This window comes from Octopus bimaculoides, chromosome 4, assembly GCF_046866305.1.
Source record: "Octopus bimaculoides isolate indiv1 chromosome 4, ASM4686630v1, whole genome shotgun sequence".
NCBI classification, from domain to species: domain Eukaryota; kingdom Metazoa; phylum Mollusca; class Cephalopoda; order Octopoda; family Octopodidae; genus Octopus; species Octopus bimaculoides.
The window spans coordinates 43,227,154-43,237,153 of record NC_142931.1 but is presented as its reverse complement, the minus strand read 5'-3'; the positions used below and the strand labels follow the sequence as shown (position 1 = coordinate 43,237,153).

Below are 10,000 nucleotides of genomic sequence, written 5' to 3'. Positions count from 1 at the left end.
TTGTCGTTGCTCTTATCTCACACTCTCTGGAAGTTAGAAAAGTAAAATCTGGATATAGACGTATAAAAAGCCAGGTAGTGGTTTATCATCTGCTATTCATGCATGACCTAAACTTGTACAGGAAGCAGAGGGAATTGGATACTCCCGTTGGTGCATGAGAGGGTTTAGCAGTAACATAAAAATAAAAATTGGGTTTTACAAGTGTGGAATCCTAGTGATAAAGGCAGTGAAATACCATAAAAGTGATGGGAAATCATCTCTCGGTGAAGATACAAGTGTTTGATACAGATGATCAATACAAGTATCAGGGCGTCTAAGAAACTGACGGTATAAAGGATAGAACAATGAAAGACAAAATCAAATGAGAATGCTAAAATCCAAATCTAATAGGGTAAACCATCAGTGCCCTTAGTTCAAGAGCCTTTATACATTATTATAAAGTTCCAAAACAATGAGATAGACAAAAAGATCTTGAGAATGTTGACAGAAAAACAGGGAAATTCCTGACAATTTACAGGGTTTTACACCTAGGTGTTGTTGACAAGTGGTATTTCAACAGAAATGGTAGAGGGAGGATTGATAAATGTAGAAAACTGTGGACGTAGACACAGAGAGGTTAAGCGAGTCCGTTGCTGTTAGCGAAGAGGCGCTTTGATAGCGGCTAGAAGAGAAGATATGTCTGTTGAAGGAAGAGAGAAAAGTAAAGTTCTCGGAGCGAGAAAGAATCGATAAGAGCAGAAATGTTTACACGGTATTTATTATTTTTATTTTTTATTTTTCAAAATACTATAAAGTCACCGATATCAGAAATCATTTCAATGACCAAGGACTACAGCGTTAAAGAAAGAGATACATGGCTTTATCTTAGCTGCGTAGAACCAAGTAATAAGTGCAAGATATATTAGGAAGAACATAAGGCATCTCAGTTAAAAATAGAATATGTGGTCAAAGAGAAGAAACGCTGCGCATAAAATCTCTGACTGTATAATGCTTGCTCAGGTGCTCTACAAAAAATGGGGACATGAATAAGTTGCTGCACTCATTTATTAGAAAATCTATAAAATAAGAATAGATTTGATCATATAGGAAAACGGTATGACACATCCTTGAAGTTACGATACAAACTTTAAATGGATACGAAAATACAACGTTTCCCAATCCAAACGGAGTAGGTGCTTGAACACAACAAATTAGACGTAGTGGTGGTGGGCAAGATGATCCACATGTGCTCTATAATTGATTTTGCGCGTCCCTTTGACTTACGAACAGTGAAGAAGGAAGACGAAAAATAGACATGTAGAATCCTCTTAAATACGAGAGAGACCTTAGAAACAGTATTAGAAGGTATTTAGGGGAATATAAAAGTAATTAAAATAGAGTATCCAATAGAACTATTACAAAAAGTTTGCCTCCTTGGCACGCCAGATTCATCAGGAAAGTATTAGATAGTTGAAAAGGACTGATAACCTGGTACCGTAAGCTGCAATTAGCAAGCCTGTTACTCGTGCAAACAAAACCTGAGTTAAAAGACTACTACTACTACTACTACTACTACTACTACTACTACTACTACTACTACTACTACTACTACTAATAATAATAATAATAATAATAATAATAATAATAATAATAATAATAATAATATATTCACAGACATGACAGAACTGGGACCTATATACACTGGAAGCTATGCCAACACTATGGAATAACAACAGAAAAAAACATGGTATAAACACACGCCAGAAAAGGTCACAGAAAACGAGAAAGCAACCATACTCTGGGATATGCCAATACACACAGATAGAGAAATTAAGGCAAATAGACCAGATATAGTTGTCAAAGATCATGAAGAAAAAAAAATGCTTTCTAATTGATGTTTCAATACCAGCAGATGACAACGTCTCTCTAAAAGAAATGGAAAAACTTTCAAAATACAAAAACCTGGAAATAGAGGTAACTCGAATGTGGAATCTAAAAACAGAAACAATTCCTATTATAGTAGGTGCCTTAGGTATAATAAAAAATATTCAGACAAATACATAACAAAAACACCAGGACTTACAAATATATATAACATACAGAAAATTGCACTACTAGACACAGCACATATCCTACGCAAAACACTTTCAATACAGTAACCATTAGAGCATCACAGCAAACCACAGCACATACCCAAGGCGCACAGAGCTGCGCTCGGTAGTGAAGTGAAAGCACGTTATAAAAATAAGACTACTGAACAATAATAATAATAATAATAATAATAATAATAATAATTAACACATCTATTACTCTTATCCTAAAAGTGGTCACTTTCCTTTATTATTTGTTAACAACAGTGTAGAAAAACTATCATGTTGAGGAGACAAGATATCGTATGTTTATGGCATCGAACAATAAAAGAATACCGGTAAGTCAGGGAAAAGCAGTGAATTAAACCCAGAATTCGCTAAGAGAGCTCCTCCGTCTCCACTTTCATTTGAACTAAAATTGTCAAATAGAGCTTGTCTAAAGAGGAAGGTGTCTTTAATTCTTTCAAGCTCGTTCACCAAACAGTCTCTTTCGCCATAGCCACTTGACAGAGTAACACCGCCTTGCTAAAAATGGGTGCTATGGTGATCCTTAGGATGGAGTCAACCATTAGTCGGGTTCGTCCTATACACGACAACAGTACTTTCAGGAGAACAATGCATTAATAAAATAATAATATTTAGTTTTCTCTAGAGAAAATGAATTGAAATACATCTACAGTCGAAGCTTCGTCTCTTCTATTCTATGCAGTAATATAATATATAATAATAATTTACTGTTCGATTCAATTGATTAAATGCCTTCCCCCGACCTACTCTGCAAGTTTATGACCTTGTATCAAAATTTTAAAATCATCTATTGGCAGAATCAGTAGCATACCAGACAACACAACATATGGTTTTTGAGTATGTTAACTTATGTCACACGTCCAAATGGCGCCGAAATCAAATTTGGCTTTTGTCCTCTTGGGGGCAATGACAAATGTACGAATTTCATATTGAAGACGATTAAAATGATATATCCTTTCTCCAAAATGTGTAAGCTGGTATCACTCTTAATGATCTGCAGATTACGTTTATTGTTACTGCTACATAAAAATATTTTTTATTGAGAGCGTTGTATATTCAAAACTCCCATCATCAGTTGCCGGAGTACAAGGGCAAAAACAGAGAAAAAGCGTCGGAGTTGTAGCTCTGCGTATTAGTGAAAGAGCCATTAAATGCATATACTATACCAGCAACCGATATGAGAAGAAGTATTTTCTGCTTTTCAAAGGGAGGTTTAGTCTTAAGGATACAATCTAAAATTCTAGATATGTTATCACCATGAGAAATTTTTATCTACAATCTGTAACTAAATTAAGGATGTTAGTTGAATATTACATTTTATGTGCAAGATGCAATATTGAAAAATTACTTCCTTGATAAGCATATCTGCTTTGGCGCATTCGAAGGTGATTTGGCTATGTTAGCACTGTAATATGCTTGGTCAAAGCTTTATATAAATAGTTGTTAATTAAACCAAAATCTGGTTTTAAAAAATAATATATTGTACAAAAGTTTAATCGTCACCATAAAAATGGACTATGAAAACTACCTGTTGCTAAGCTTCTTGATATCCTCAGTTTTTATGAACTGTTCTCATTCACCTACTCGGTGTTTGCTTTCAATTTGCAATTAAATTGAATTCCCTTCAATATTTATTGAAACTAATTCTCAAAAAGCTGTTAGATGAACGTTGTACGGGTCAAAATTTTTTAAATATAAAAAATATTGTCAGATGTATTTATTACTCCCCCGATAATGGTTTGTTTACTGGGAAATAGAAAAATCTAAATTAATAGCGTTATCAAAAGAAAATTATGACAGATATAATCCGACCTATTTAAACCTTCCAGCTGTAATACCTCACAACGAATGAAATTAAAATATAATGCATTAATAAAATTATACTATTTAGTTTCCTCTAGAGAAAATCAGAAAAGTACGAAAAATGATTTTTGAGAAAATATACATTTCTTTATATACTGTTATATATTAAAGTCATATTTTGCCAACAGTCTTTGCTTCACTAAATTTAGTTCTGATATTGACTAGTATGACTAGCAATAATGGTTATGAATAAATCGGGGATTAAAACAGAATATTAAACTATGTGAGAGATATCTTTATAATACTATATGCTAAGATAACTTGAGGAATTTGTGCTTTGTTTACGACATTTTACGACCTCATACTACGTTAGAATTGTAAAGTACTGCTGCCTCACATGGCAAGTTTGCACTTTATCATTTGAGCTAGTTTTACATTACTTATTGTTAAAATGTAACACACCAGCTGCGCCTAGTTTTCAGCTATTTATATATATATATATTATATATATATATATATATATATATATATATATATATATATATATATATATATATATATATATCATACCTCTGGTGCTAGAATCGTCAGAGCACTTGATCTTTCAAAGTAATAAGTCTGAAGGTTATCTTGGAGATGTTTATGGTTGTGAGAACAAAGCTACTTTTTGAACTAGATACTTAGATATTTTTTTTAACCAATTCAAGTTATTTGCATCTGACCTATAACGAGGAAGTTAATAGCATCTAATGCTACACAGCTCACTGATAATTCCTAAGCATGATGTGAATATGAAGGGCTTCCGTACTAAGAAGCCCTTTCTGCTAATCATCACCATCAAACGAAAATATTTATTGTTATGTGTAAGCTCTATCGTTTATTGACCCTATTTCACTTTCCAGTCAAGAACCTATGAGATATGATGACCTAACGGACTGACTTACTGCTGAATGAAATATTTATCACCTCCAATATGACAATCAACGAAAAATTATGGTTTCATGTATCATTTTAAATCCGAGGTATCATTTCGTTAACGAAAATGCCAGGTTTCTTCTTGCAAAGTACCTCACTTAATCTCGAGATTATGCTATTAAAGGGAATGTAGTTCAGTTTCAAATATTGACTAATGACTCGGATATATAAATTATTCTTAAGTAAGTGATATTTTCTTAATAAAATATCAACTCGAAATATGGTAGATCTTTAAAATTTGAACTTCATAATAAAATTATATTTATAGGGATTTTAAATGTCATAAAATTGAATTTAATATTGGTTTCAAATCAAAAGCGCCGAGCTGGCAGAACGTTAGCCCGTCACACAAAATGCTTAATGGCATTTCTCCCCTCTTTACGTTCTGAGTTCAAATACTACTAAGGCCGACTTTGCATTTCATCCTTTCGAGGTCGATAAAATAAGTACCAGTTGAACACTGGGACCGATACAATCGACTTAACCTCTATCCCAAACCTGTTGACCTTCAACCAAAATTTGAAACCAATATTAAAAAGTCAGTAAATTTAAAGGCGGTGAGCTGGAGGAATCGTTACCGCGCCGGAAAAATATTTAGAGGCATTTTAACAAGCCTCCTCCACTAACATTACTGACTTTATGCCAAAATTCGAAACTAATATATAAATCAAATTGATAGCGATTTTAAATGCCATATCAAATTGCGGGAAATGGGTGAGAAAATGTAATAATGTAATTAATGTAGTCTAATCCACTTTTGCTACTGTCGTGACGACCACAAAATGAGTTGAATCTTCTTCTGACACTTCGCTTATTGAGAATATGCAATCGTTATGAAAGATACTGAATCTCATACAATATTATATTAGTTCATTCAATAAATGATGCGGTTTTTTTCAATTGCATGAAATAAAAGTCGGCGGGGACGGGATAAATTACCTGTATCAACTTACTATAAAAGCAGGTGTTAATTTTACCTTATCCTTATTCTTAGTACACGCTTTGAAGGGTGCAGTTCGATTTTAACAGTTATTTTTTCAAAGCTGTAATGTAATTGAAAAAGGAGCATGTTCGGCTTATTTTGCTTTATGAGTTCAATAAAGGTAACAACACAACGGAAAGTGCGAGGAATATTAATGCAGTATATGGGATCGGACAAAAAGCGTAAGCGAGTGTCAACGGTGGTTCCAGAAATTGCGAGCCGAAAACTATGGCCTAGAAGACAAGCCAAGTCGTGGAAGATCTGTAGAACTTGACTAGGACGTCCTGCAAACCTTGGTGGAACAAAACCCCTCGTAACAGTTGAAGAACTAGCAGAGATGCTTGTATTTGGTCATTCAATCATTCATCGACACCTGCATGCCATCGGAAAAATCAGCAATGTTCTTCCATCAGGATAATGTTCGGCCACATACACCGAGGATGACATTCCAAAGACTGGAGCAGTTTGAATGGGAAACGATGCCCCACCTACCATATTCACCGGACATCGCCCCATAAGATTTTCATTTATTCCGCAGTCTTCAAAATCATTTGAACGGAAAAGTATGAATTCTATAGACGAGGTCAGGACAGTACTGGAGGAGTATTCATCACGGACAAGTGAATTTTGGAAGAGGGTCCTTGCAAGTCTAGCAGATACATGGACGAGCATTGTAGAAAACGAAGGAGAGTATATTTTAGATTAAAAAAGAACTTTGTTTATCATAATTTTGAAAAATAAAAGTTAAAAAAAACGCTTTATTTTTGGGATGACCCTATATAATTACGTACTCCTTTTTTTAGTATGTGTGCGCGCGCGCGTGTGTGTGTATGTGATATCTTTCTGATCATCATAATATTATAAAACTAAATTTTCAGATTTGGTAAATACTCCGGAGGGCGAGGTCGACTCAAAGCGGAATCAAATATCACAGCTATCAGTCCGGGATAGTAAAGGTTATAGCACTCAGCTATCTTTATAATGGAAGCATACACTAATAAAAAGAAATGGCCAGGTTGACTGACTAATAATAGATTTATAGAGAAAATTTTCATTATTGATTATTTTGTGTTTAAAAACCATTTTGATACCAACAAAATAATGAATATTGTTATTCTAATATTGTTATTCCCTCTGAACCTCTTTTTGCCTGAATCGTAAAACTCACTCACACACAACACACACTCTCTCTCACGCACGCTTGAATATGAAACATAACGTAACATTTATCTATTTTCAAGTATCTATAAATACACCCATTATCTCACTCAGACGTAATTTGCAAACTATTTATTTCTAAGAGACATATTTTAGCATAAACACATTACACATAGTGGAACAGCAAGAAGAAGTAAAAGAAATTAGCAAAAATAAAAGCAAAATGTAAAGAAATAATTAGAGCAATAGCGGCAACAAAACAACAATAGTAACCTTTTTTAATAAATCTGGCTAGCTACAGAAACCGTCGATAAACAACAGGTACTTAAAAATATAAGAGGCGTAAGAACGAGAACAAAAGGAGTAGGAAAGCTATATATATTTATATATTTATGTATCTATATATTGTATTGTATTAATTACGTGTTAGTCTTTCAGCCATCTTACATGGTACTTAAAACGAGTTCTTGTTCTTGTTCACGCTTTTGTTGTTATCGTCTTTATCGTCATTGTTATATTGCTCTTTTGATATTCTCGTTGTTCTTGTTGGCATTTTGCAATCGTCGTCATTTCTTTTTTTTTATTTACAACCGTTGTCTTTTAATGTTGCTATCACTGTTTTTATGTTTTTATTATTATCGTTATGAAGGCGGTGAGCTGGCAGAATCGTTACCGCGTCGGTTAAAATGCTTAGCAGTATTCGTTCCGGCTTTAGGTTCTGGGTTCAAATTCCACTGAGATCGACTTTCCATCGTTTGTGTCGATAAACTAAGTACCATTTGATCACTGGGATCAGTGTAGTCTACCAGCCCCTTTCTCCAAAACTTTAGGCCTCGTGCCTATAGCAGTAAGGATCATTGTCGTTTTCGTTGAAGATCCTTTTGTCGTCCACATCTTCGTTATTTTTTCTTCTTTGTAGTTATTGCTTTTGTTGCTGCCTCGGCTTACCTCTAGGCAGATTTGCGTTCAGCCCACAGAAATAATATTCTTTATACGGAATCGATTATATCTATCGTAACTCATCAGGGAAGAAGATAAATTTAGATTAGAGACATTTTTCTTTTCCATTCGTATTTTTTAAATTTTATTTACTTGTTTTTGCTGATAAGGCCAATCATAGACAGGTAGATTCATAATTCAAAGTATTTCAGCCGTGAGCAAGCAGTCTGAATCATGCTCTTTCAGACACAGTATGTCTAGGGCCGCTATATCATTAAGTGTAGTCGACTAGCCCCCACCACCATCGCTCAACTTCACATGTTAAATCTTGATTTCAACGAGACTTAACTGCTACTTTTTCTATGAAATCGAGAGTGCGCATAGAGATAGAAATCGTCAGACCCTTTTGAAACATTGACAGCAGCTCCATTACGAGAAGGGAAAAGGAATTAGTCGGACTGTTTGTGACGAATCGATTACTGTGTGTGACAAATGTGTAACAAATGTGTAACAAGTATGTCACAATAAGTGTATGCTAATCAGGGCATGAAGAACTATGTCCATAACTATTCTAGGCCCTCTTAGATTGGAGAGATTGAATTAACCGATTACAAGTTTGAAAATTGATCAAAGATGGGGAGTACCCAGCTCTGTTCCGAATGGTTGTAACAGAGCTAACTCTTCTAAAGAGATCAAAAGACAAGTTCCTGGTATTAAACCTGGTGTCGTGTGAGGCCCAAAACTCAAATTGCTTGTGAAATTGGTTTTACTTCTACCGTTTGATATCTACTTGCATCAGTATAAGGAGAAAGAGGATAAGATTTATTCATACAATAATTTATTATGTAATTCATATATTCTTTTGTTAAGTGAATAAATCCTAATTTTACAAATTTCAGGCCGCCATAAAGTTAATACTTATCTTTGAATACTGAAGCCTTGTCATTATGCTGGTTGATTGGAGAAAACATATTCAGCTTTCTGAAATTCTGATTTCCCTAATACCTCCGACCCTAGATGGATTTGTTATTTCCGACTCCTGTCTCCGAGTTACGTTCAACCGCTCACCACTAAACTAAGCATTGCTCTAACAAGCCAACCATATATACTATTTAGTATAAATGAAATTTTCTAACATATTCTAAGCTGGAAGCATCTGGGAAGGACTCATTTTCTCAATTTGGAGAAGATTTTTAGACTATTGTAAAGAAAAGCAACAGTGAGGGCTTTATATGCAATGAAGTTTAAAAGTTCCTGAGTAATTGATTGTCATAATGTTACATAATGGTGCACTGTTCACCTCTAGGCCACGAAATAGAAACTATTGACGAAGTATTACACTTTCTGTTGTAACACAATTTCTTTGTACAGCTAACTTATATAGGACTGTTTCGTCTTTCATCTAACGAGTTAAAACTTTCTATATATCTATATACTCCAACTGGGTATTCAACAGCTATTCAGCTGGGTATCTACTTGCTTTTTATGCTTTCGAACCTTTTCTGTACATATATTACCCACTCCCGAGAAAGGAAGTGAGAAAAGGAAGAAGGGAGAGAGAGAGAGAGAGAGAGAGAGAGAAGAAGAAGAAGAGGCGAGAAAGGGGGAGAGGGATATAAGAAAGAGAGGTGAGAAAGTGATAGACAAGGATATAATATTTTATTCAAACAAAAGGAGAGATGAAGCAAACGAGAGAGAAAAAGAGATGGAGCAAACGAGAGAGAGAGAGAGAGAGAGAGAGAGAGAAAGAGAGGGAGAGTTGACGCAAGTATATGAAGATATAATAAGGGCTCAAATGACTGAGGTTTCTCAACTCTAGGAGTTACTTATGGGACCCTACTGTCGCATTCGTTTTTATTGTACAGGACGCTTCAATGGGGTATCTTCCGTCGATAATATTGTCAAGAATAGGGAGAGTTGGCATGCTTATGAAAGACAGTGTGCGGGCTTATATACACGTAAGACAGTGTGAAACATTCATGCTAGCATGGGCAAATGTGGACACTGAAACAGATATAGAATTTCATATTGCACAGTTCACACAAGA

The 10,000-nt window shown here is 34.7% G+C and overlaps 1 protein-coding gene across 1 annotated transcript in view; it reads right to left on the bottom strand.

Moving 5' to 3' along the window:
* The window catches only part of LOC106881830 (uncharacterized), a 142,379-nt gene that overhangs the window by 4,465 nt on the left and 127,914 nt on the right, over nt 1-10,000 (bottom strand). The window lies entirely within an intron of this gene.